The sequence below is a fragment of the Carettochelys insculpta genome, chromosome 2 (genome assembly GCF_033958435.1).
Source record: "Carettochelys insculpta isolate YL-2023 chromosome 2, ASM3395843v1, whole genome shotgun sequence".
NCBI classification, from domain to species: domain Eukaryota; kingdom Metazoa; phylum Chordata; order Testudines; family Carettochelyidae; genus Carettochelys; species Carettochelys insculpta.
The window spans coordinates 99,759,685-99,785,489 of NC_134138.1; the positions used below are offsets into that span (position 1 = coordinate 99,759,685).

Sequence of the window (25,805 nt, forward strand, 5' to 3'; positions counted from 1 at the left end):
GGAGTGGTTCTTTGCTCCACAATTGATGGAGGGATAGGCAGCAACTGGAGACTGAATTTCCATTTTTAGCTGAAGAAGCAGGTGGTTTCAGGACAGTGGGGAAGTTTGCAGGGCTGATTCCTATGCTTTAGCTGTTCTGGCAGACGATTTCACTCTTCAAGATCTAACTTGAGCAGAAAAATCAATCTGAGTGTGAGAACCTCTCTTGCTGACTCCTGATGAAGGATTTATTCCAGAAGGGCTCATTTGCCTGCCTGCTAGGTTTCAGAATCTGTAGTAATCCCTATTGGGATTGTGAGAAATTCCTACCCATCTCATCTGGGCTGCAATTTGCTGTTGTAGAGAACCTCTCCCTCTTACTGCTTTTTTTTTTCCCCAGTTGGCTGCTGAAAGGGCTGGTAGTCTCTCCAGTACCTCAGTAATGAGGGTGATACTTTTGTGGTGTGTCATACCCACTTCTTAAATGGGAAACTGTAATATCACAATGTTCCTGGATACTACTGCCCTAACAGTGTGAGAGTCTCAACATTTATCTGGAGCCTGGGTCACCTGCATGGTAGCTTGTTGTGCTAATAGCAGATCCATTTGTTTCCCAATTAATCAAAAAAAAAACAACTGTGCTTTTTATTTCAGACATCTGGCTGGAGAGCATGTTGTGTGGCTACTTGCTTACAAATGGGAGCCACACAGAAAAAAAGATGTTTTAACTCCTGTTTCGGCTTGGTTCTTTTCTTTTCTTTTCTATGCTCTTCTAGATTGACATAGGTGTGTTAAAACATATAACTATCACTGGAGTGCTTGTTTCTTGACTAATTGCAAGAACCTTTATTAAAATATTTTCTGAAGTAAAGAAGAAAAAATGGCATTGGGTTTCATTCCCCTAAATGAATTGTAATTCATAGATGTTGTTTTCATCAGACACTTTGGAGGTATTCAATGTAGGCTGCTGAATTATGTGTTTTCCTTGGGAGGGAGTAGATAATTCTGCTGTTACAAGTCTCTTTTATCAGTGTTGAAAATAAAGTGTATTTTTTATATAATTTTTTTTTTCGGTTGGCCACCTGTTTTTCCTCTGTATTTGTGGCGACACTACAGCACCAGATTCTGTATTCTACAAAAGTCTCCTCAACACGTCTCGTTGGAGGCTGCATTGTGCTTGTGGAATAAGTTCCAAGGAGCAGTCTGTCCTGTGTGATGTTTTTAGTAGTTCTGCCTTCCAGCCAGTAGATTTTAGTACAAACTTGCCTCAGGGTGGCCTTGTCCTATTTTCCTCTTAGATGGTGCTGGCATTTGTAAAGCTGGGGAGATTGTGCTTCTGAATTTTTTCCAGTCTGAAGAGCTTGAGCCAAAACAGCAGGGAGGGCAGCAAACCTGCACTTTGTTTGGCTTGAGGCAGCTGGGCCTGATTTTTTTTATTTGCCCCCAAAGTGATGGGAGATTTTGTAGGGTTTGGTGTGGAGGGCGCAGAGGCAAGGAGTTTGGATGAGCAGAGAAATTTAATCTCTCTTGCTTTGAAAGATTGGGTCCGTTTTTCCCTCCCCTTCTTCCCTTATCCCTTATAGGCCATTGTTACATTAGAGAGTTTTGTCAAGAAAGCAAGAGTTTTGTTGACAAAACACGCTGCGCGTTTATACACAAAATGGGGTTTTGTCAACAGTGTAACAACGAAACTCAGCACTTTGGCTGGCAGTATTCTGCCTCAGGACTCTGAAGCGTAACACCTTCGTCAACAGATTTGTCAACAAAACAGCTATGTAAATGCACTCCCTGGGGTTTTTATCCACAGAGAGGGCATCCAGAACGACGGGCAGCCCTATCTACTGTGCTTCTGGGTGCCTGTATTGTCGAGAGAGCGGGCAGGCAGTCTGGCTGCTCTGTCGATAGAGCAGGGTGCTCTTCCGATTGTCTTCTGTGTGTTGGTACTCCGTCAACAGCAGTTTTGTCCAGAGATCTCTTCCAACACTGACTTCTGTTGACAGATTACTGTATGGTAACTGTAGCCATAGAGTTAAACTAGCAAAACTTGAGTTATTTTATTCCGTGCTTTAAAGATTTTGCTCACCTGAGTTATGACTTGACTGCAAGTTTCCAGTTAAAGATCTGGGTGTTTTATGTATTATACTAACAGCATTTCATGGCAACAAGCTCTCTTACTCTGTGGAACAGGGGACCTGACTCTTTTACCTGATAATTAGGGAGGGATAGCTGTTAACATAGATTTTAGTGGTATTTGATAAGCTCTCATCAAATTGTATAATTTATGTCCTCTCTGCTCCTTCTTAGGCTGTTTTTGTTATCTAATTAGATTGATGTTGGTTTCTGCCTATTATAGTCTGTGCTGTGCTGATGACTTTGAGGAATGAACATTAGAAATATCCCCAATGAACCATAAAATAGAAGTTTGATAAATATGAGAAAATCTTTTGACAGCTTGGCCTCAGCCTAACAGGAGAGTCCTTGTTTGTAAATGCATTTTCAACAGTCATCCTTTCTGAATGACATTTCCCATGGAAATAAATTTTCCAATATAGCTGCCCTTTATGTACATTAGTCGTATAGCTATTAATAGATGGTTCACTGGAGTTTTAGCTGCCTCCCAGAGTGACTTGTTTCCGAGGGGCATGGGTTCCTGAACTTAGCTGCGTATGCTTCACAGACTTCTTTATGGGACTCTTCCTGAAGAGCCAGTGAGTGCTTGAGACTGTAAGACACAGTGATTCTTTATATTCCCAGTGTGGTTTTGGGAAATACAAGCAAATGCTTTCTCAGATGTGCATTTGTGTCTTTTGAAGACACTTACCACCATATAATTTAAGTGCTAATTAAGTAATATGGAAAGTAGTAATAATTTCCTAAAGGTACCACTGTATTGAGTGTCATCCCTTTGGTCTCCGGTACGGTAGCATCTCAATGTTTGTGACTTTAACATTTGCAAATTCAGTTATTCGTGAGGAGCAGGTTTGCCTGACCCACTGTGGTAGCGGAGGCTGGAGCTGAGGGCTCCCTTCCCTCCCCCTTGACAGGGGGATTGCCTAAACGCCGTGGCAGTGGTGGCAGCAGCTCCCATCAAGCTCCCTGTCTCCACAAGGGAGTAAAATGCTATTTGCGGAATTCAAGATTGGTGAGGGTTCTTAACCCCGAACCCTCGCGAATGTTGAGACTCTACTTTAGTGTGAGACAAGCCAGTGAAAAATATTCACACATCTGATCATACCTTGTGTAAAATGAGAGAACCAATCTCATTCCTCTTAATCCCATCATGATATGTTTTCATTGCCTCTCTGTTCTGATGCTTGAGAGTTTTCGTATTGGCTGGTATCATTGGTTCTATGGTGTGATAGGTTCTACAGATTGAATTGTTCAAATAAAGTAGCTGGTGCCCCTTGAGAAAACTTGAGTAGACACCAAAAATAATGTTTCATAGTGAAGGGAAGATTATTTGCGTGGAAAAGACATATATGCAGGAAAAAACAATGAGAGGAATATTCAGTCAGAGCAGATTATGGGGGTATGCTTCAAACTACTGGTTTGAGGCTGAGCTGGGATGAAGCAGCTGAGATTTCATGTCATGGAACCGATATGTTTAAGTTTCTTATTTTTGCCGGAGGAGAGAAAACACCAGAGTCTGGGAGACTAGGCCAAGGAGGAGTTGATGAAACCTAGAGATATACAGATTTCAGAGTCACTACCAGCAAATGAAGGTGGGAGTATTATCTAAGCAAATGATTAATTTGTACCATGTTTGCTTTCCTACAGTCTTTTTCTACCTCCACAAGTATAGTAGGTGATTATACAGTTGATTTTTTTTTTGTTTAACTTATTCCTTTAATTCACACTGGGACATCCTAACACTTCAAGCTTTCTTCTTTGTTTGGTGAAGATGCATTGAAACATCCTTTTAAATAAATAAAATTTCCGGTGATCATATATCTAATTTTCCCTTGCTTTTATTAATTGGTTCTGCTTTCTCTTCAGTACTTCCATTCGCTTATTAGATATAAAATCCTGACTTATTTTCCTTAACCATTTAGGCTAATACAAAGTCATTTTGCTTTTTGCTGTCCTTTGTTTTGCAACCATTAACAGGCTTACACAGTGCATTGTTGGTTGCTTGCTTCCACCTGTTTCCATTACTAGTCCATCCTTTTATTTTTATTCTTATTTTTAAGCATGCCCTTGTGGATTCTAGTATTTTTATTGAGCTTTATTTCCAATTTTTAACTTTCCCTGAAATTTGCTCTTCGGAAATCTAATACTTGTACTGTTGTCTCTCTCTACATCCATTCTCTTAGCATGCTTCTTTCAGTCAAGAAGCACGGTTCCAAATTTACCTGTTAATTTCACACTCTTAATTAGGTACTCCTTAGAAATAAGAATTAGATTCAGTCATTTTATCGTTGGTAGTAAGTTAGTGCATAACCAATGCCTTGAAAGTCACTTGGTCTACGTCCACACTTATAAGTTTGTTTTTTTTTGGGAAAAAAGCTGGGCCTTTTTTGAAAAAAACTCTCGGAGTGTTTATGCACAGTGTGTTTTTTCAGTATTAAATCGAAAGAATGCAGCACTTTCCCTGGGAGGCTTCTTCTGCTCCCAGATGACGAAGAGCGCCTTTTTTCAAAAGTGTGTGTGAAGGGGTGCCCCTGGCCCCTACTCCCTCCAGACCCCCTTCTCCTCCCCTGAGCCCTCTGGGCACCCCACCCCCTAAGACTGCCCCTCTGGCAGTTGGAGCTATGTGGGGGTGGGGCCCCACGGTCCCCCAGGGCTAGGCCTTCTTGCCCCAACCCCTCGAACCCTGGCCCTTGCCAGGAGCCCCCATCCCATGCTGGGTCTGCAGGCCGAGCATGCCTTACCTCCATACGGACAGCCCCAATGATTGACTTGTCCACCCCAAATTGCTGTCCCCTGGAGCCATAGCTGTCCAGGGTGGCCCACTTCCACACTGTGATGGCTACACACTTCTTGAGGGGCAGGGCGGACTGCATGCGGGTATCCTGGCATCAGAGGGCAGGGGTGAGCCACATGCAGAGCTCCAGAAATGTCTCCATCCACATGCGAAATTCTGGAGCCACTGCATGTTGTCCCACTCACCCATCCCCAGCCGGTCCCATCAGTCAGAACTGGTCAGGTAGCTCCAGAGGTGCCTGATCACCTGGAGTGGGGAGGGGCACGGCCAGGGTCCTGAGGAGGTTGGGCTCCTTGGCCCTGGTGGCAGGTCTGTTCCACCCACGATGACAGTGGCCAGCAGCCTGACCAGGGCATGGATGAGGTGCTGGAGCTGCTGTGGGACCATGGCTGTGACCTAGCAGCTTCTGGTCCATGCACTGGCTCTGCTTTACTTTGGTCAGCGCAGCAGACCTTGGCATGTGTAGGGAGGAGGCGTTTGAGAGGAGCTTTTTTAAGGAGCATGTGGGCAGAGCTCCTGGAAGGGCTTACCAGCCATGTGACCCTGTCTGCTGCGTTTCCTGCCTGTTCTTTTGAAAGAGTGGCAGGGGCTGTGTGGCTGCTCTCTTTGAAGAGAGGAGATAGATTTTTTTTTTTTTTGATCCGCTTTTTGTGTGTGGTCGCGCCCTTTCAGAAGAAGTTTTTTGGAAGGGATCTTCCAGAAGAACTTCTTTTGAAGGACTGCTGTATTGTAGACATAGCCTTGGGTAAAGAGAACCACTGGTTTGAGTTCAGTTCTTTTCAATAGTTGTAGAAATAACAGTATTTGGTGGCCTTCTTAAGCCTGAAGTAAGGTGATGAATCATTTTCCATTGGACTCATACCGATCACCTGATTACTAAATCAGAGGCTTAAGATTTACTAACCCCAGATAAAAGCAGCCATCTTGGTTTGAATACTTTGTTAGAAAAAGTCTATTAAATCATTAACATTTTTGTTTATTTTGTAGTGAAAGCTATTTGAATTTTTTAACATCAGCTGAAGTTTAGACTTTTTATTGGAATTAATTTTAGGTATGTGCTAAACTCAAAGTTTGTGTTGTCTGATCAATTTGGTTATTATGAAACTCAAAGCAGATAAAGTCCTACTCTTCCCTGGTTGCCCATTGGTTCCGTCTCCAAAAAACATTCTCCTTACTCCTTTTGAGGCCAAAAGTGCATGGCCTATGGGCAATAAATTTAGCTGCATCATCTAAATTACAGAGCTTTGGGAGAATGTGTCTGTCTAGCTCCAGCCCTACAAAAATTACTCAGAGTTAGGGAGGACCTTGCTATTTGACAAATGCAGCCTTGGCGGATCAACTCTGGAATTATGAGAGGGTTTTCCAGCTAGACAGTCATTTTTTCCCTGACTGTCTTGGCATGGCTGATCACTCAAGAGTGACATATGGTAGAAACATGCTCCGAGGGACAAGTCTTCCGGATGGCGCACAGCACCATGCAAGATAGACAGATGGTGGCTTATTCAACCTTGGAATGTAGTTTAATCCTACATGTTGGCAAGGCCTGGATGCTGAGAGAGACACACATATGCAAGCCTGTGGAATCTGAGGCAAAGCTTTTGTGAGTTTGCTTGCAAACTGCTTAGCTCTAAAAGCATTAGCAGCTCTGAGCTGATAAAACACAGCATAAATATGTGCGAAATTGTATGTTACAGCAACCCGAAGGATGGAGAAGTCTGAATTCAAATTTCATTGAAATCACAAAGTGGAAGGATATTACAGAAATCAAGTTTACTTAACTTTCCACACCTTCCTCTGGACTGAAAGAAGACAAATTAATGTGGCCAATTAGCTTATTCATTAAGTTCTGTATTTTTTTAATTTTCATGTGGATGAAGACTTTATTGGGAGAAGAGCCCTTTTTATATTTTTTTAAACCTTTGCCTAAATTTCAAAAGCTTTGTTAGTTTTATGTCATGCATTTCCCCTGAAAAACGCATGGATGGTGTTAGGTAAAGACAGAGGTGCATACAGTGCTTGTTGATAAGAACACCTTTTGATAAATTTCCTCTTGTTCTCGTTTTCTTGCTCCTGTTGCATTTCATTGCACAAGTTGATGTGACACCAAATCATTGCATAACCTTGAAACCTGTAGTGACTACCAGAGAACTCATGGGGGGCCCCCTCTTCTTTTGAGGCACTATAAGCATCGTATCTAAAGGCCAGCCCTGTAAAGCCATAAAACTGAGTCGATCCATGCCCATGTGCCTCTCCCCTCCTCTTACATTTAATTAGGCTGCTACATCCTATAGTGACTGCAGGGGAGGAATCAACTTTTTTTGACAGCTTATGACACCTCATGACAGGAGTCTAGCCTTGGTGTCACAAAGCATACCTCATGATCATCCAAGAATCAAGCAGGAGAAAGAGCAAGCAATCAAGCTGCATTTATTTAAATCAGGATCGGGCAAACAGCTATAGTGGCTAGGCCACATGAGTTACCCTTCTTCATCTCAGTGGGCTGTGGTAGATGGGTTGCCCCAGTATGCAAGGGGTGGGTAGGGCAGAGGGACTGCAGGGCGCACTGGGGTACCAGAGCCCTACCCTTGCCCGCTTCTCCTCCTTCCTCCCAGCACTTCTGGAACACACAAATCATCTGATTCTCACTCTGTTCCCACTCCTCTCCTGCCCTCCCGGAGCTAGAATGCTGCAAACAGCTGATTCACTGTGTTCCAGTTCTGGGAGGGAGAGGGGCAGTGCTGGGAGGGAGGAGAGAGGTGTAGGAAGTGTGCGCTCTGGTATCCCCGTGTACAAGAGAGACAGAGGAGTGAAGCAGCCGGGGGATGGGTGGGAAGAGCTGTGGGTAGAGTCCCCGTGGGCCACATGCGGTCCACAGGTTGCCTATCACTGATTTAAATTGTTCAGATCCACAGCTGGTACCTGATCCTTTCAAGACTGGCCCTTGATCCAGATCTACGCTTAAACATGGGACCACTTGAGACCGGTGAAGCCTTGTCTATGCTAATTATGGTGGAGTTATTTGAAGGGACTCATAGTTAGGCTGTGTTGAGATTTAAATTAGGACTAAAATCCCCTGTTTCACACTTCAGTGATTGAATTTAGTCTCCATTTATTGTCGCGTAGTGACTCCAAGATGCTCTTCGTGGATGTCTTCTATGGCTGAAGGAGCACAAGAACAACATAATGTGCCAGTCGTAGGGTCAGTAATGCGATAATAGAGAGGGTAGGAAGTAAATAATTCTAGTTCTTCAGTGTCTTGTGTATTTTACCCTCCAGTAGAATTAAACCATAGAACTAGCAGCAGCTCTGTTAATTCAGTGTCAGTTTATTTTAAACAGAGCTTTGAAAGTGGGGTTGTACAGGTTTGTTTCCTTGTCCAGGTGATGTATGCAGTTGTTTAATTAGAGGTGCAGGTGAAAACTGCTGTGATCATTCTATTCTTCAGTCTTTCTTCCTCCGTCCCTCCCCCTCTGTCTCTCTTGCTCTCTCTAGTTTAACACAGTTGAACAGCACTGAAGTGTAAAATGTGCTTTTGCCAAGGTCAGTTTCTTGTGATTACTTGCCTGTGGCAACTGATGCCAGTTGTAACAGACTGAATCTCAGCAGTCCACAAAGTCACATTGGTGCCTATGCAGAGGACAGCCAGTCTAGGTTATAGTAACTGCAGTGTGGAATGGCTTGTAATGCTGCTGAATTTCAGCAGATTTATTTAACTCTTCATGACTACCTGGCCCTGCCTCATCACCTGAAATCTGTTTTTCTGTGAGATGGACTGTCCTGTTCTACAGAAACCCTTAAAGAGGCTTTTGGGTAGACAAGACTGGTTTCCATTCTTTGTTTAAACAGTGGTCTGCCTCTATGGATGACGGAATGTAAGATGTATGTAAGAGAACATCACTGTGAAATGAGATGTCTGTTTTGTGGGGTTATATGGAGGGTTTTGTTGTTGGTTTGCTGCTTGGGAAAATGATATTGAGTACCTCTACAATAAAAATGTAAAAGGGGCATGAATGGAAAAAATCCATGTTTATTACATATATATATATATATATATAGATAGATAGATAGACAAAAGCATTTTGTAAAGATTCATCGAAGGCCCTCAACCAGCAGCTGATTAGAAGATCATTTATAAAAACATACCGACTCAAGCTTTTCTAAAACTTGGATTTAGTCCCTGAGCATCGAATCGTTTTTGTTTGTTTTGTTTAAAAACTGGTAATGGGCCTGACTGTTTTTCTGGAGGTAGCAACACTGACTCCCGCCAGGGAAAGAGAGTTTCTGTTACAGTTGGAATAAGAACCCTTGGATCCTACTCTACTGCACAAACACTGGGCATTGTTTTTTTTCCCCCACCATTTTCATTCCGTTGCTCAATGTCTGACCGAGCCCCTTCTGAAGGAATTTTTTACCTTGAATAACAGAGCACGGTATTCTTTTGGTAGTTTCTACACCTATAAACGCACACGTCAACATTTAATTGTAAAAGTGATCACTTCTGTCGGAAGCTTCTAATCCCATGGTTTTGAGAGGTCAAATCACCTGATCTGTCTACTTCAGAACACTTGTACTGGGGCCTCTTATTAGAATTTTAGCTATGGGGTGTAGGGATGGGACTGGAGATGAACTTCTGGTTGCTTGACATCCATGTCCTGATTTTGATTTTGTGGCTTAAAATCCATCCTTAATTGAAAGATGTACTTTTTCTCAGCTATGCACTAAAAGTTGGCTAATTTTAGATCAGTTGAAAATTTTGTAATGGATATTTCTTGGATGCAATAATATAAGAGAGTCATATTTACTTTATTATCAAATAGGTTGAACATTCATGTTACATGTGTATCTTTGTGTTTCCTGGAAGTTCTGAAAGGAAAAGAGATAAATGCCTCAATATAATCTGTTTTTAGAACTTCAGCAATGACATTTTTGGGACTTATTTAAGTGCAAATTACTTAGTGTAATCTCCTTTACAGATGGCAAATAATTGAGGGTAGTGGCATCTGTACGGAAAACATAAGAAGTGATTAGTGTTCCTTGTAAGCTGAGTGCTTGTGTGGCTGCCCACGAGAGATTCCAGTTCCATCCAGGTGATTACCAGAGCTCCCATAGCTAGGTGTTATTTCTAATATTGGTGCACGTTTACACATGCCTTGGGGCACACAAAAATTTATTCTATGCATGGATGGAAAAAAATCTACACATGGATAGAAAAGATTAGAGGGAACATTGGAACTGACCCAGATCTCTGGCCAAACGTCAACCAAACTTTTTGAAAAATTAAATATAAACTCTCTCTTCTCCCATTATTTCTTAATTTCTTGCCTTTATGTGTTCTCTTTATGTCCAATATCACAAGAAAAGTGGTTCTTGGTGTATTTTTGGGTTGTCCAGAGGCAGAAAGCTCTTGAAATCTCATGAGACTTCCAGCCTAACTTTGTAGATTCAAGGTTGATATTTTAAAGCTAAATAATTGATGATATGGGGAAGGCTGCATTTTGACAATTTGGTATACAAGGAACAGAATTCCTCCATGACTCTTATTAGAAAAGCTGGGATTAGATTTTGATGCTGCAGTTTTATCACCTGAATCACAGAAAAGAAACTTTTTTATAGTTCTTTGAAAGATTATTGTCATAAAGGGTTTGACTGTGCAGTGAAACTATTTTATTAATCCCATATGTTGTTTTAGAACTTTTATAGCACTTCTAATTACCATCTATTAGCAGAATGGATCTTTAACATAATGTGTCTCCAGGCCTTCATTTTGTGAGCTTTTTTGTTCTGTCTCTTCTTAGACTTTCAGATGTTTTTTTCTTCTTCCTTACATTTAATGTTACAAGTAAACTTTCTGGAAACATTCAATATAGTGGGGGCTAAATTAGCTACAAATAATCAGGAAAGAGATTTTGGGTTTATCATGCATAGTTCTCTGAAAACATCCACACAGTGTGCAGCGGCAGTCAAAAAAGCAGATAGGATGTTAGGAATTATTGAAAAAGAGAGAGAAAATAAGACAAAGAATATTTTCTGCCCCTTCATAAAACTACGGTACACCCATATCTTGAATACTGCACACAGATGTGGTCTCCTCACCTCAAAAAAGATATTTTGGCATTACAAAAGGTTCAGAAAAAGGCAACTAAAATGATTAGGGGTTTGAAATGAGTTCCATATGAGGAGAGGTTAAAGAGACTGGGACTTTTCAGTTTAGAAAAGAGGAGACTGAGGGGGAATGTGATAGTGGTATATAAAATCATGAGCAGTGTGGAGGGGGCAAACAAAGAAAAGTTATTTACTTGTTCCTGTAATATAAGAACTAGAGGACACCAAATGAAATGAATGGGTAGCAGGTTTAAAAGTAATAAAAGGAAGTTCTTCACACAGTGCACAGTCAGCTTCTTGCCAGAGGAGGCTGTGAAGTCTAGGACTATAAAAGAGTTCAGAGAAGAGCTAGATAAATCCGTGGAGGTTAGGTCCATTAAAGGCTATTAGCCAGGGGGTAGGAACGGCATCCCTGGCCTCTGTTTTTCAGAGGCTGGAGATGGATGGTAGAAAACAAGTCAGTAGATCATTGTTTTTGGTCCACCCCTTCTGGGGCACCTGGCACTGGCCACTGTCGGCAGACAGGATGCTGGGCTAGATGGACCTTTGATCTGACCCAGTAATGGCCATTCTTATGTTTTTAAACATCCCTTGGTCTGCAACTGGACAACTTAATTTTTTGATATGAGCTAGAGCAGGAGAAAACGGAACCAATTAACAAGACAGAGCGGATAGACTGAGTTTGGAAAACATGATATGATGTAACCTCATGCACAGCTACTGTCTATGGCATGGCATTGATTGGGTGGCCAGAAATGGATGCCAGCATCTGCCAGATGATATTTGTAGGGTCCTGTGATGGGGTGGACTAAGCCCTGACGCCCTCTAGAGCAGGCCAGGGGCCTTGCCAGACCTACTGAGGAGCAGACAAGAGGTCCTCCAGGGAGGGTAGAGCAGCTATCTCAGTGGCAGGCAATCAGGGCCCGGCAGGCCAATCTAAAAGAAGCTGCTGGGCTAGGGCCAGGCAGTTTCCTACAGGAGCTCGACCTAGGCAGATGCCTACGCCACCTGGGAACCCAGCAATACTTGCACAGCCCGAGTCAGTGCTGAGCTTTGACCTGGGCAAGGCTCATACCTGGTGGCTGGAGACTGGCCAGCAACTTGATAAAGGAGCTGACAGCACCCTGGTCAGGGTGCATCAGATCCCAACCTCAGGACTTAAAAAGACAGTGTTCAGGACCACACAGGGAGCCCTTGGTTGCAGAGGGACACCCGAGGGCAGGCCGATCCTGTTACGGGTCCATTATGGCTTCATTCAGGGGCATTGCAATTCTGGAGGAGGAGGGAGTCTGTAGGGTGCCAAGAAGTCTATACTGTTTGACCAGCATCTCCTGCAGGTCCTTCTTCTGAGCCTGGGCCACCTGCTGCAATAGCTTCTGGAAAGCCCATGGTCATCCATAGGGGGAGGTGAAACCAGGAGCACTGCGTCGTCTAGTGAAGATGGAGAGTGATGCAGCAGGGACCTATCCTCACCCTCTGAAAGGGAGTACTCATCCTCAGAATGCTGTGATGACAGATACAGTAAACCCTTGATTTAACAGACCCTGGTTTAGCGGATGTTGGGAACAATGGATGTCCGCTAACCTCCCATCTGTTGTTCCTGAACTCCGCTTGGGTCCGTAAAATCCTAAACCTGCCAGCCCTCCCTGCAAAAAAGTGCATAAGGCAACTTACCAGAGCCGCTGGAGCTGCCGCAGCTGGAGGATTGCGTTCCAGTCACACTTGAAGAGCTCCTGCAGATGGACCCTCTGCCGCGGCCTGGACCGCAGCCAGAGCTTGTGATGCCTTCTTCCCACTGGGGTGGGGCGCGTACATGGGCAGATATCACTAGCGTATGCTCTCCATCCCTGGGGAAAGGAGCATGTGGCAGTTTCAGTGGCAGTGGCGGCTCCTCCAGGCCTCAGCAGCAGTGGAGCTGCAAGCCACAGAGGCCCCTGTTGCCTCAGCGTCGTCATCCCCAGCTGCGATGGCGAGGAATCCTGCTGCCGCGGTGGGGTCTCCAACCACGGCAGGGCTCTAAGCTGTGGCTGCAGCAGTCTCCAGCTCTGGTGGGGCTCCAAGCTGCAGCAGTGGTGGTGGTGGAGTCTCCAGCTATGGTTGTGGTGGGGCACCTGCTTCTGTGGCGAGGCTCCAAGCCATGGTGGTGGCGGTGTCAGTGGCGGCGTCTGCGTCTCCAGCCTCAGCTCCTCCAGCGCCGACTCTGGCTCCCACTCAGGCGGGGGCTTCAGTGAGTCACTGGCATTTTTTTGCAGTGGGGGAGCTGTGGCTATGGGAGCCTGGTGGGGATGGGTGGGTGCTTGATACCATCTCTATAGAGCAGAAAATCTGGTTCTTATTTACGGTGAACTCTCTGATTTAATAGATACCTCTCCCCCCACTATTCCGTTTCATTGAGGGTTTAATGTACGTCATTGATGTGGTGGGCTGTGGCAACACAGGGCAGTCACTGGACACTGTGGACGTGCTGGTGGATCATGGCAGTGGGGCGACCATGCTTGCTGAGGTGACCATTGAGGAGTTCCGGCCAGTTCATGCAGATATGGGTTGTGGTGGGAGAACCACAGTAGATGTGGTTGTGGGTAAGCCATGGTAGGCGACACATCTTCCCAGGTGGAGTGTGCGGGACTGGAGCGCTGTGACAAAAAGACACTCCTCCAGTTGGAACGGTCCCCTCCAGGGGGTTTAGCCCCTGAGGTCTGTGAGAACCTCGAGTGTCTGGATGAAGACAGGGATGGGGGTGGTGCCGAGGACACATGGTGTGGTGAGCTGGGTAGTGCCGGGCCCAGTGACGTCCATGTCCCAGGAGACAAGTCTTCATGGTGCCATTTGGACACCAATCTGTGCTCTGGTGCCAGGGGAAGTGGCGAAGTGGTGTCTTGGTGCCACTTCAGTGCCTTCTCCATTGCTGGTGACAAGTACGGTGCCTTGTGCAAGCAGTGCAGAGACTTGGAACAGTGCCTCTTGCACTCTGGGTCCAGCACCGAGGGTGGGGTTGTATTTTCTGAGGGCCACTAATGCCCAGGGGTAAAGATGGCTGAAGCCAACAGTGCTGTCAGCGTCAGAGGCACTGAATGCTGATGGCTCTGTTCCCAGTGCACCCATTTTACAGTGGGGTCCCACAACTGTCAACATCAGCTCCTCCCACTTGAGCGTGGTGGAGAGCCCAGGAAGTTGTCCAAAACTCTGGTGATTGCGGCCACCCACTTGGGTCATCATGGGGTACTCATCTTCCCCTGTCTGGATGATTGTCTTATAAAGGGCCATCATTATGGGAGACCCTTTGTGTGGTGTTGGTTACCACAGACCTTCTGCTCAGCCTGGGTTTCCACATAAACCACGAGAAGTTCACGCTTCAACTGATGAAGTCCCTAGAGTTCATCGGAACTCTCATAAACGCTACCACTGCCAAGGCCACTCTTTTGCTTCAAAGATTCCAGGCCCTGTGCGATCTCATCCTGGTGGTGGAACTGTCTCCCACCATCAAGGTGCGCACATGCCTCAAGCTGCTAGGTCACGTGGCTGGTCAAGCTGGCCAGACTTCACATATGGTGCTTTTAGTCCTGGGTGGCCAAGTGCTGTGCTATGGCCAAAGACGGCCGTCCAAATAGGTGGCTGTTTTTATGAACAGACATAAAGTATGACATGGGAGATAGTTAACTACATGTTTAAAACTAAAGCCACACTGTTCACTGTGCATTTAATTCTATACTTTTGTAAGTAAAATAAGTCTTTAAGACAGATTTCTCTCTTACGTTATTGATGGGCTTTTCCATTTCTTTAGGACTGAATCTGAAGCAGAGACTTATGAATCATATTTTTAAATACCACTCCTAGAGCACTTATAGAATATCTTGATTCATCAGTAATTTTCGTATGGCCTGATATGGGGAAAAATACCATGAACCCTGTTCATCCAATAAACTGAGAAGAGATTGGTCCACTCCTTCACTAACAGAAGTTGGTCAAATTCAAGATATTACATCATCTGTCTCATATTCTGGGACAAACATGACTACAACACTGTAGAGGTTAAGTGTGACTGTTAATTTTTAATTCTCCCACTTTACATTCATTGTCATTACTTGGGGAATGACTCATCTGGGTGAGATAACACATCTTTCTCAACTATCTGCAAGTAATCCACAAAACCGATGTGTCATTTGAACAGAGATGGAGGTGGACAAGTTAGGGTAGTGTAGTCTGAAGTGAGTATATTTTCAGGATTTATATTTGAGGACTTGAATTCTGTGACCCCTATTCACTCAGATGTCTAAATTCTTACACCTTATGCTGAGTATTTTTACCTCGTATGTGAAATGAAGCATCTTAAAATAAGAGTGTAAACAGTTTGATGTCAGAGTTGTTACAGATTATACAGTAACTAGAAAAAGGAGATATGAGATTTTGGTATGCAGTACCGCCTCTCTGCATGCTTGTACTGTATGTGAGCAAACATACTGTTTGTAAATTGCACAGACTCATATTAACAATTAATTTGTATCCTCTTTCTGCCTGATAGTGATTGCAAGCTGTTCAGTCTCCTGCCACAGTGTCAGCATGTTACCATTCATTGAAAATTAACACTGTCTTTAACCCTGAATTTCCCAGTGCTTGTGAGAATAAATCAGAAAACTGCACTATTTTCATCAGTTTGGGACAAGTGTTGGTCTCCGGATACACTGAGATGATATCTGAGTGAAAGAGCTTGAGGAAAGTTATAAAGATGAAGTGAAGAAATTTCAATAATAATTTATAACTAAGCACCTACCCCTGGGGTCTGCAACCTGCAGCTCTGGAGCCACATGCAGCTCTTCAAGGACTTCTTTGTGGCTCCCAACACTATAACTGCAGAGTAATAAAACAAAACAAAACAAAAAACCCTCATTATTTTTTATATTTCTGTGAACGTCTAAAAGCCTAGCAATGAACAGCTCATATCTAAATAGCAAGCAATGTGTGATCTCAAAACTTCGGATAACTCCCCCTTTACTTGAATAGTAACAGAGAGCCATGTGAGTCTGTATTCTATCAAAACAAATCAGCAGTCATGTAGCACTCTAAAGAGCAACAAAATAATTTTTAGATGATATGAGCTTTTGTATCTGAAGAAGTGGGTCTGTCCCATGAAAACTCATCACCTAATAAATTATTTTGTTACTCTTCAAAGGGCTACATGACTCCCCCTTTACTTGTGCAGTGCACTGTGTGCACTGTTCCTAAAATAGAGGTTACAAGAAGTATGGTTTGACACGATATATTGAGGACCGTCTCATCACATGCATTGCAGCTCTTGAATGATTGAGTTTTTTTTACCGAATATGGGGGGCGGTGGGGGGAAGGTTGTTGTTGCTCTTTTGATTGCTGACCCCCGACCCAACCAAAGAGTTCCATCACACACAGATTGGAGACAGTTAGCTGTTGCATGCTGTCAGCTTTCATCACTTTTCAAATTGACTGACACGCAACTGTCTTGCTGAGCAATTTTTAAAGGAAAGCAAAACAAGCTTTTTTTTCCTCAGAAGCTCTGATTTCCAGTCTGCAGGAATCATCTAACTCTTCACATAATGATCTAATCTGTTGCATAACCAGAAAAATCTCACAGCTTAATGGTGCATTCCACGTTACATGGGGAAGGACAGAGGAAGGCTGTGTATGTGTGAAGCAGCTTCACCAGCAAGCCCGCAAGGATCAAAGCACATGTAAAAAAAAAAATAGATTGGTTTCCAGGAGGAAATAGCTTGAAAATAAAAACAATCCTAAGGAACTTTACTGAAGTTAAAGATATTTATTTTAGCTTTAGGAACATTTGATGCCAGAATAGATCAGAGATTTTCAAGGAAGATGTGTGAAACTTCAAGTTTTTATTTTGCGTGCTTGGAATAAATATTTTATGTATTATGCAAAGTATTGACTTTTAGTAATTGGTTGATTGCACAGAATTTCATTTAGTTTAATTATTTGTGTCTGGATGCAATCCTCTGGGAATCTTGAGAAGATTTAAAAAAAAAAAAACAAATAATTTTTTGACAATCTTATGAAGTTACAATATTTTTAAACTGTACCAGTGGACACATTACTTGAAAGAGAGGGAAGAATGTCTTTGTTGTTTATACATCATGATTCTATAAAGTTTGTGCCATTCCTTAAAAGGCTTATGCCTTTCTAAACTGATTAAACACAAAGTTTTTAAAAATTCACAATAAAAATGCAGACAATTTTTCTTTCCACTTAACACCAAATATCTCATCACATGGAAACACCTAACTGAGGTGAAAACCTCATTTTTGGTGTTATTTTACTTCAAATTTCCAGAATTAAGATCTGTTTACCAGCTTTGTAATGTCAAAGTCTGAGTTACATAATGGGATAATGAACAGCAGAATGACAAGTTTTAAGTCAGCATTTTTCACTGTGATGCGCCCATATTTTCTTCTGGGGCTTGAGACCCTGAATGTCTTATGTCCTCTTCACAACAGGAGTACAATCTGAACATTTATATAATATTTTGGGCTTTGACTTGTGTGCAGAGTTTGAATTTGGGGCTAATTAAGCAGGGAAATGTTGACAGCCTTAACTGTAATATTACTAGTGAAGTAACTGACCATTAAGTAAGGGGAAGCCACATGACTTCATCTCATGTAGGGAGCTTTATGGGTATTGTTTCATTCCATATGCCTATGATTCTGTGATTTACCAGAACATTGCTTTCTGGGTTTTATATTAAGGAATATGATTTTAACTTGTTTTCTTACTTGTCTATCTGAAGTGGTAAAAGAAGGCAGGGAGGCCCTTGGGGAGATATACCTACTTCTGGCCTGACACCCTTACATTTTGTCTAGTTCTGCAGACTTATTCCAGCATGAATAATAGCGCCTATATCAATGATAGGCATGCAGTCGGTTTGGGTGGTTGGCATGTGTATAGTATGTTTCCTTTATTGTGAATTCTACCAAATATCAGAAGGCAAATTTTAGTTTATTATGGTTGGTGGAGAATGATTAAAATACAGTGCCCAGGATAAGGTCTATAGTATTCTTTCTATAACCATGAGCAATGGAATTATTATTTTTTAGCAAGGAATATGGCCACAGTGGTATTGGAGCTCCCTGTCCTTACATTTTCTTCTTTCACTAGGAAGATCACTCTGTTAAAGAGACTACCACTTTGTAAATATATTTAAAAGCATGTTGTATTGGTGAGAATCATAGAAGTTGTTCTGGCTTCTATGCTCATCTCTATCACTGCCTGGCCCTATGTGGTAGTGTCTTACTTTCCCTAGTTTATATTTCCTGAGGAGGAAAAGGGGATGGACAATGGCGGTAGTTTTTATAAACATAAACAGAGCCATAGATATGCATGGTGTTTTGTAAAACAACGACAGAGTCCTGGCTGTGAAACCTGTAATGTCTGGATTCAAGTCTGTACACGAGTGGAATCATGAAGGGGACTTGGTTATAGTATAGTTGTGCGTCAGACAGATAAAAGATGACTTTGATTTGCCATGTGAACAGGAACTTCAGCTGTCGTCCTGAATTGTGCATGCATTAGCATGGCATGGGAACGCAATCAAGACCCTGTCTACAATGTACAGTCTTACCCCGCCTTACGAGGGTAATTCGTTCCTGAAAAACCCCCCTTAGGGCAAATTCTTGTAATTCGAAAAATGTAATTACCATTAATTTAAATGGGAAAAAATTGTATGCGTTCCTGAGCCACAAAATGTGCACCCATTTATGCTAAAACAACACCAAATCCCGTTAAATCCAGTGCAAGGGGGCGGGCAGGGCAGAGCAGGGCATGGGGAGACAGCCCGGCAGGAGCGCAGCTTAGGTTAAGTGGGGAGGGGGCGCTGCCAGGGGCTGGCCAGTGGCAATGCCTCTCTTGTGCGGTGGAGAGGCCCCGCCGGTGGCAGCCGAGGCGGCAGCAGCGGGCGAGCCAGGCGCTAAATGGGAGGGAGTGCCACAGATGGAGAGTGGTGCCCTAGGCACAGCTGCGTGCAGCGGCGGCCCCTTAGCCGCCCGTGAGCGGCAGCAGCGGGGCTGGGATGGGCTGCGCGCCCAGCATCCACGTCTCGCAGAGCGGCGTGATGTACTGCCAGAACTTGGAAGAGTCTACCTCCCCACATCAGACTGCTGCCCTTTCGCAGGGCACCGCCGCCCCCCTACACAGCCTCTTCATCAAGACCAGCGCAGCCTACTCCATCCCCTCGGTGCTTGCCTACCAGAGCTGCCAGCCTCCAAACTGGTCCTCATGAATGCGAAGAAATGCCTCGTAAGCTGAAGTAGGGGTATTAAATGAAACTCCTTGCAAAGCTGAATTCTCGTAACTCGAATGGGTGTATCTCGGGGTATGACTGTACTGAAATTGGAATCATGTTTGAACAGTGTATATCAGAGCTCTCAATTATGCTTCTGCTTCTCTGGCCTGAAGCATCTTGGAGCAGCTTGGACACCTCGGTGCTACTACAAGCTCAATCACTCTGTGGAGATGGTGGATGGGTAATCCTGCCAGGTATAGGAGCTATGAGGTCGTGGCTTGGGTTTGTTCTTCTCAGCATTATTGGACGATCAGTCAGGCTCAAGGAGTGTGAAATTCTTCTGAGATTTTAATTGTGAATCTCTGACAGTTGCCTTCTGAGCCTGTGAGCTACATTTTTTCAAAGGCTTTGAATGTGACTGAATTCAAAAGGACTTTGACAGGAGTGGCAAGTTGGCTAAGATGAATCTCCACCACACTGAAGTCATGGGAGTTCTGCCATTGACTGCAAGGCAAAAAAAGCAAAAAAAGTTTATTTTTTGTTTTGTTTTCACTTTGGCTAGAGAAGCAGAGACCTTGACATGGGGAGAGTGCATTGTACTGTCTTTGTGCTGGTTCACACTCATTGGAAGGAAACATCACCACCTTTCATAAATGTGTTTTTCTTTTTCTTTTTCTATTGTTTGCTGCATTTGCTTCTTCTAAGAGAAGGATTCACCTGCTGTTCTGGCACAGTTTGAATCCTGTGTGACACTGACTTTGACAATCTAAAATGTTTCTTCTCATCTGATTTATTTTACTGTTACATTACATTACATTAATGGTAGTTATATATACAGCAAACAAGTCAATTAAATATTATATCTTCTCTTGGTTGTATTTGTGTTGAAGTTAAGGTATATGTATTTGTGTTGCTTTGTTAAACATAGTCCTCTGCTTGCTACAGTTATGAGTAGGGCCCTAGTAAGTTCACAGCCCACTTTGGTTAATTTCATGGTCGTAGGGTGCTACCTTCAGATCTGGGCACCCAGATAATATTACAACTGCTGCTCTCCAGTTGCCCAGCTCTGAAGGTAGGACAGAAGGAAGGGTGGCGATACCATGACCCTCCTAAAATAATCTGATGATTTCCCTGCAACTTCCTTTGTGGTTAGGACCCCAGTTTGAGAAACTCTGGTCCCTTCATGAAATCTGTATAGTATAGCATAATAAGCACACAAAAAAAACAGATTTCAGTCCATGACATGTTTTGTATGGCTGTGAATTGGTAGGGCCCTTTTTATGAACAGTTGTATAGTTCATCTGTATAGTATTGCCATGCTGTCAGAATGAGAGCCTTTTGTTGATGGCACAGTGTAGAGAAATCATGCAGGCATTGGTCATGGATCCTGCAGAAGAAGACCCATTGACCAGTTGTTTAACAATCATAATAATGTTTTGGATGTGTTGAGTGGCCACCTAATCTGGATTGTACAGCTGTCTGTCATTCACTTCCATGTAAAATAGATCAGCAATAATGACCTTCCTGCTGAACTTCATGGGAGCTTCATGGTTTCCTTTTTGGGACATAGAAGGCTCTGCATTGTGTAGTATTTTGTTTTCTCCTTTGTTTATTTTTGGTGCAGGGGGGAGAAGGAACTGGTGCTGAAAACGTCTCTGTGATTGACATATTAAAGGTTTAAGAAAAGAATTTTTTGCATCATTTCCTAAAGGTGATCACAATCTAAATTTGATAACCTCCCGTATAGGTTTGTTTCATAATGCATCTTTGACTGAGAGTGCCTTGTCCCTGTGTCTTCGGAGATTTTCATTGTACTAACAGGATGGAGGGCAAGCTCTGATTTTTCACTTGAAGAGGAGCTGTACACAATGAGAGATGAGTGCACCTTGATGTCCACTCTTAGGGTGAAGATTAGAAGCTAACGATAACTGTGAAGATCCCAGGTTTTCTGGCCACAAGAGTACCATCACACCCTTGGCATTGTCTGTCTGGAGAACAGGGCTGCCAAGAGATCTGGGAAACTCCATTGTGCTGGTGGGCAGCATGTCCATTTAGTTCCTGGAAAACATTGGCAGGGCTTCCCTTTGAGGTCAGTACACTACTAGGAGTCCTGGACTCTTTTTTTTTTTGTGTGTGTGTGTTCTTTGCTTCACAGTTCAAGTAGGTAGACTCAATTCTTTCTGTTTCTGGGCTGGGGTAATATTGTAATATCCATCCAACCTCAGATTCACAACTCTGATTCCTTTTGTATTTGTTCTGGTACATTCTGCAGTCTTCATTGGCTTGTGCCATATTGAATAGCTGTGATAGAGTGTGGTTAAAAGTGGCAGTTGAACCAGGAGAGGCTGGGACCTATAGCCAAGCTACATCGCAAATGGCGCTAGTTCTTTTGTTTGTGTTTTTGACAGCTGACTTTGCAGTCGGCAGCAGGAGCTCTGGGTCTCATCATTGTCTTGAGCTGACTTTGCATATCAGGCATATAGTTTTAGGTGCCAGCTCTTGCACTAACTGTATTGTGTAGCATTCCTGGGAGATGTCTCGTCATTGTAGTGATATAGAGGATGACTGATTTCTCAGTCCTTTAAAGCAGTGGTTCTCAGCCAGAGGTACACCTACCACTGGTGATGTGCAAATATAGCCCAGAGGGCACTTCAGCTTATCTAGATATTTGCTTAGTTTTTTACAGCAGGCTACATAAAAAGCACGAATGAAGTCAGTAGAAATTAAAATTTCATGCAACCAGTGACTTGTGTATACTGTTCTATATAAAGTCCACTGAAATGTAAGTACAATATTTATATTGCAGTGGATTTATTTTATAATTATGTGGTAAAAATGAAAAAGGAAGCAATTTTTCAGTAGTAGTGTGGAGTGACACTTCTGTATCTTTATGTGATTTGGTAAGCAAGTAATTTTAAGTGAGGTGACTCTTGGAATATACAAGGCAAATCAGACATCTGAAAGGGTGACAGTCTGGAAAGTTTGAGAGCCACTGCTTTAAAGGTACTGGTAGTTCATTTCTTCAGATTTCAAGGGTCAGTCAGTGCTGTAATTTAGTCTGTCCATTTCTGTGGTGGTGCTTATCTGGGTCCAGGTGGTGAAAGTTGGTGTTGGCCTGGTGTGTTGTGATATAAAGGGCATTTCCTCCTTCCTGTTTTATCTGTGTTTAAACAGCCTCTTCGATATGTGTCGGGGCAGGTCCGGGCATGTCTGAAGATGCTCTGGTGCTGGGCTAGTTAGAGGGGTGTGGAACATAGGGGCCTAATTCATTGAGTGTGTCTGTAGTATTGGGTGGACGGCTTCTTCCTCAACAGGTGAAGCACTTGCCCTTTGACCCATCCTTCTTTTTAAAAGGAGGGGGCACCCAAGCCCCACTCACCAGTTACCTAGAAACTAGAGAAGGTGCTGTTTTAAAGGCTCTCACCTGGGCCTTGCATAGAAGGGGAAGAGATGCATATTTCTGGGTAGGCTGTCATGGTGCTTCTCAAAGATTGGTGAATAATGTGTTTCCATTTAACAGATGAGGAAACTGAGGTGTAAAAAATAGTGACCAAAACGTCACATTGTAACGTGGGTTCAGAGATGGGAGTAGAACCCAGGTGTTTTGACTCTTTGTCATCTTCACTAACCACTTCCTAGATGTAAAAATGCAGACATTCTACTGGCAGTTTATTTGTTAGACAGTTGAATTCCTTAAGGTAAAGCCCAGTGAAAAAGCTCTTAAACTGATAACATGCGGTTTCTTGACTAGCTGATATAGGATTTCTCAACAGATCAGGGTTTCCCTTTTTTGTTTAGTGGCTGTATTTCATTGATCACTGGAAGCAACAGATTTTGACTCTTACAGACTAAATGCTGGAACTTGAAGGTGATCATGACAGACCTGCAGGATCCACTGTGTCAGAGTGATGGTTGTTGCAATGTCTGAAAGGTTAGTGATATGTTGGTAAGATTCTGTCACTGGGTCTTACACAAATTGTAAAATTTTCAATTGTGTGACCTTTTCTGCTTTAATTAATTTAAATCTGCAAGGCACAGGACTCTCTTTTTATTGTAAAAGACAAGGCTGCTCGTCTATATTACTGAACCGTGTCTCTAACTTCATACTGAAGTCTGCTAATTGAGTGTAGGCATTTAAAGAAGGAAGATAATATAAAACAAACTCATCTGCATCTCTGAGTATGTCTGTATTACCAAGTTTTGTCACGGATACTAATGTCATCACACAGAAATCGACCACTGCAAAGTCTCCAATGCATGTTTGCACTTGCCTCCTCCGTCAGTAGATCGTGTTCACGTTGGGAGCTACCCAGTCAACAGTGGGGGCAATGCACTTGTGGGTATGTTTCCCACAGTGCCTGGTAATATCATCTGTCACTAGGGGTGCATCTACACTAGCCAGCTACTTCGAAGTAGCTGGCGCAACGTTGAAGTAGCATGCATTGCGTCTAAACGTGCCATGCACTATTTCGACGTTGAAATCGACGTTAGGCGGTGAGACGTCAGAATCACTATTCCTATCCGGAGATGGGAATAGTGCCCTACTTCGACATTGAACGTCCAAGTAGGGCGTGTGTAGATGATCCACGTCCTGCTACATCGAAATAGCGGGGTCCTCCATGGTGGCCATCGGCTGAGGGGTTGAGAGACGCTCTGTCCAGCCCCTGCAGGGCTCTATGGTCACTGCCTGCAGCAGCCCTTAGCCCAGGGCTTCTGGCGGCTGCTGCTGCTGCGGCTGGGGGTCCATGCAGTGTGCACAGGGTCTGCAACCAGTTGTTGGCTCTGTGGACCTCGTGCTATGCAGGCCAAGTGTGTCTGGGAGGGGCCCTTTAAGGGAGCGGCTTGCTCTTGCCCTAGAAGGGCTAGTCCAGCCTGTGACCCCGTCTGCAGGCTTTGCTGGCCCCTTATTTTGATGGAGAGCGCTTGTGTGTGTGAATGCTCTGCATTTCCTTCTGGGGCAGCTCCTTTCGACATTCCCCATCGCTACTTTGACGTTGAACGTTGACAGCACCAGCTCTGGAGGACATGTAGACGATACGCGTCGATGTAGCCTATTTCGATGTTCTTACTTTGATGTGGTGTGGTAGTGCAGATGTAGCGTAGGTGTTGTGGGACCATGGAGCAGAGCACGAGACATCTTGAGGCAGTGAAAAACATCCTGTCAGGCACTACTTAGTTCAGGGTCTTCAGATGTTCTTTTGTGCCTTTTTTCCAGCAGCCATTTTCTGCTGTGCATTCCGACATCTGCAACAAGGAAGAATGGATCCTGCATGTCTATCACATGCTCTGTTAAGTGTGGAGAAAACCTCATGCATGGCAGCAACAGACATCATCTTGAACTTACTGACAGAGGAAGAAGACTCAGCCTACCTGACAGGTTACCTCTGCCCATATCACACACACTGTCACAGCATTTGGCAGTCACAGAGCAACTGTGCAGGACTGATGGCAATTTTGGACTGTGGAAACCAGCCCTGATTGGTGGGATTGGATTGTCATGCAGGTGTGAGATGAAGAGCAGTGGCTATAGAATTTTAGGATGTGTAAAGTAACCTTTCTGGAACTGGCCCCCAATCTGCAGTGCAAGGACACCAGAATGAGTGTCCTCTCTGTTGAGAAGCATGGGATAATTGCAGAGTGGAAGCCAGGAACTCCTGAGTGCTGCTGGTCAATTGCAAATCAGTTTGGAGTAGGGAAGTTTACCCTTGGTGCTGTACTGCTGCAAGTGTGCAGGGCAATGAATCCCATTCTCTTTTTGAGAACTCTGACTCTGGAACATGTGCATGACATAGTATCTGAGTTTCCAGATGAGGGATTTCCCAGCTGTGTAGGGGAGAAGGGGCAGAAGAATAGGTGGTACATATATTCTGATTTTTGTGCCAGCCCACCTTGTCACAGAGTATGTCAACAGGAAGGGAAGCCTCCCGATAGTGCTGCAGGTGCTTGCAAATCAGCATGGACATTTCACAGACATCAACCCGAGGTGATTTGGAAAGGTGTATAATGCATACATATTCAAAAATACTAGCCTTCTACAGAAAGCTGCAGGCAGGGACTTTCCTTCCAGACCACAGGATTACAGTGGGGGGATGTGGAAATGCCCAGAGTGATCCTGAGAGACCCCCGCTTACCCTTTGCAGCCCTCGTTCATGAAGTCTTGCACAGGGGACCTGGACAGCAGAAATGAGTGTTTTAAAAACAGGCTGAGCTGTGCCTCATGGTGGTCGAATGTGCTTCTAGCAGATTGAAGGCAAGATGGAGGTTTCTCTGTGGCCGGCCAAGCCTAGCTAAGGAAAATTTCCCATGGTTATCACAAATTGTTACATTTTGCATAATTTGTGTGACTCTAAGGGGGAATTGTTTTCTCAGTGCGGTGCACTGAGAACAATGCTAGGCTGCAGAGTTTGAGCAGCTAGACACTAGAGCTCTCAGAGGAGCTCAAAGAGCTGCTGTTAACATTAGCGAGGCTTTGAGGGTGCACTGTGTAAATGAGGGGTCCTGAAATAAGCCTCTGTTGCAGTTGCTTCCAGCAGCACATTCCAT

General features: G+C 43.8%; 1 protein-coding gene across 2 annotated transcripts in view; it reads left to right on the forward strand.

The window, feature by feature from the left end:
* Window positions 1–25,805, forward strand: part of LDLRAD4 (low density lipoprotein receptor class A domain containing 4) — a 386,231-nt gene that overhangs the window by 48,057 nt on the left and 312,369 nt on the right. The gene's annotated exons all lie outside the window — the stretch shown is intronic.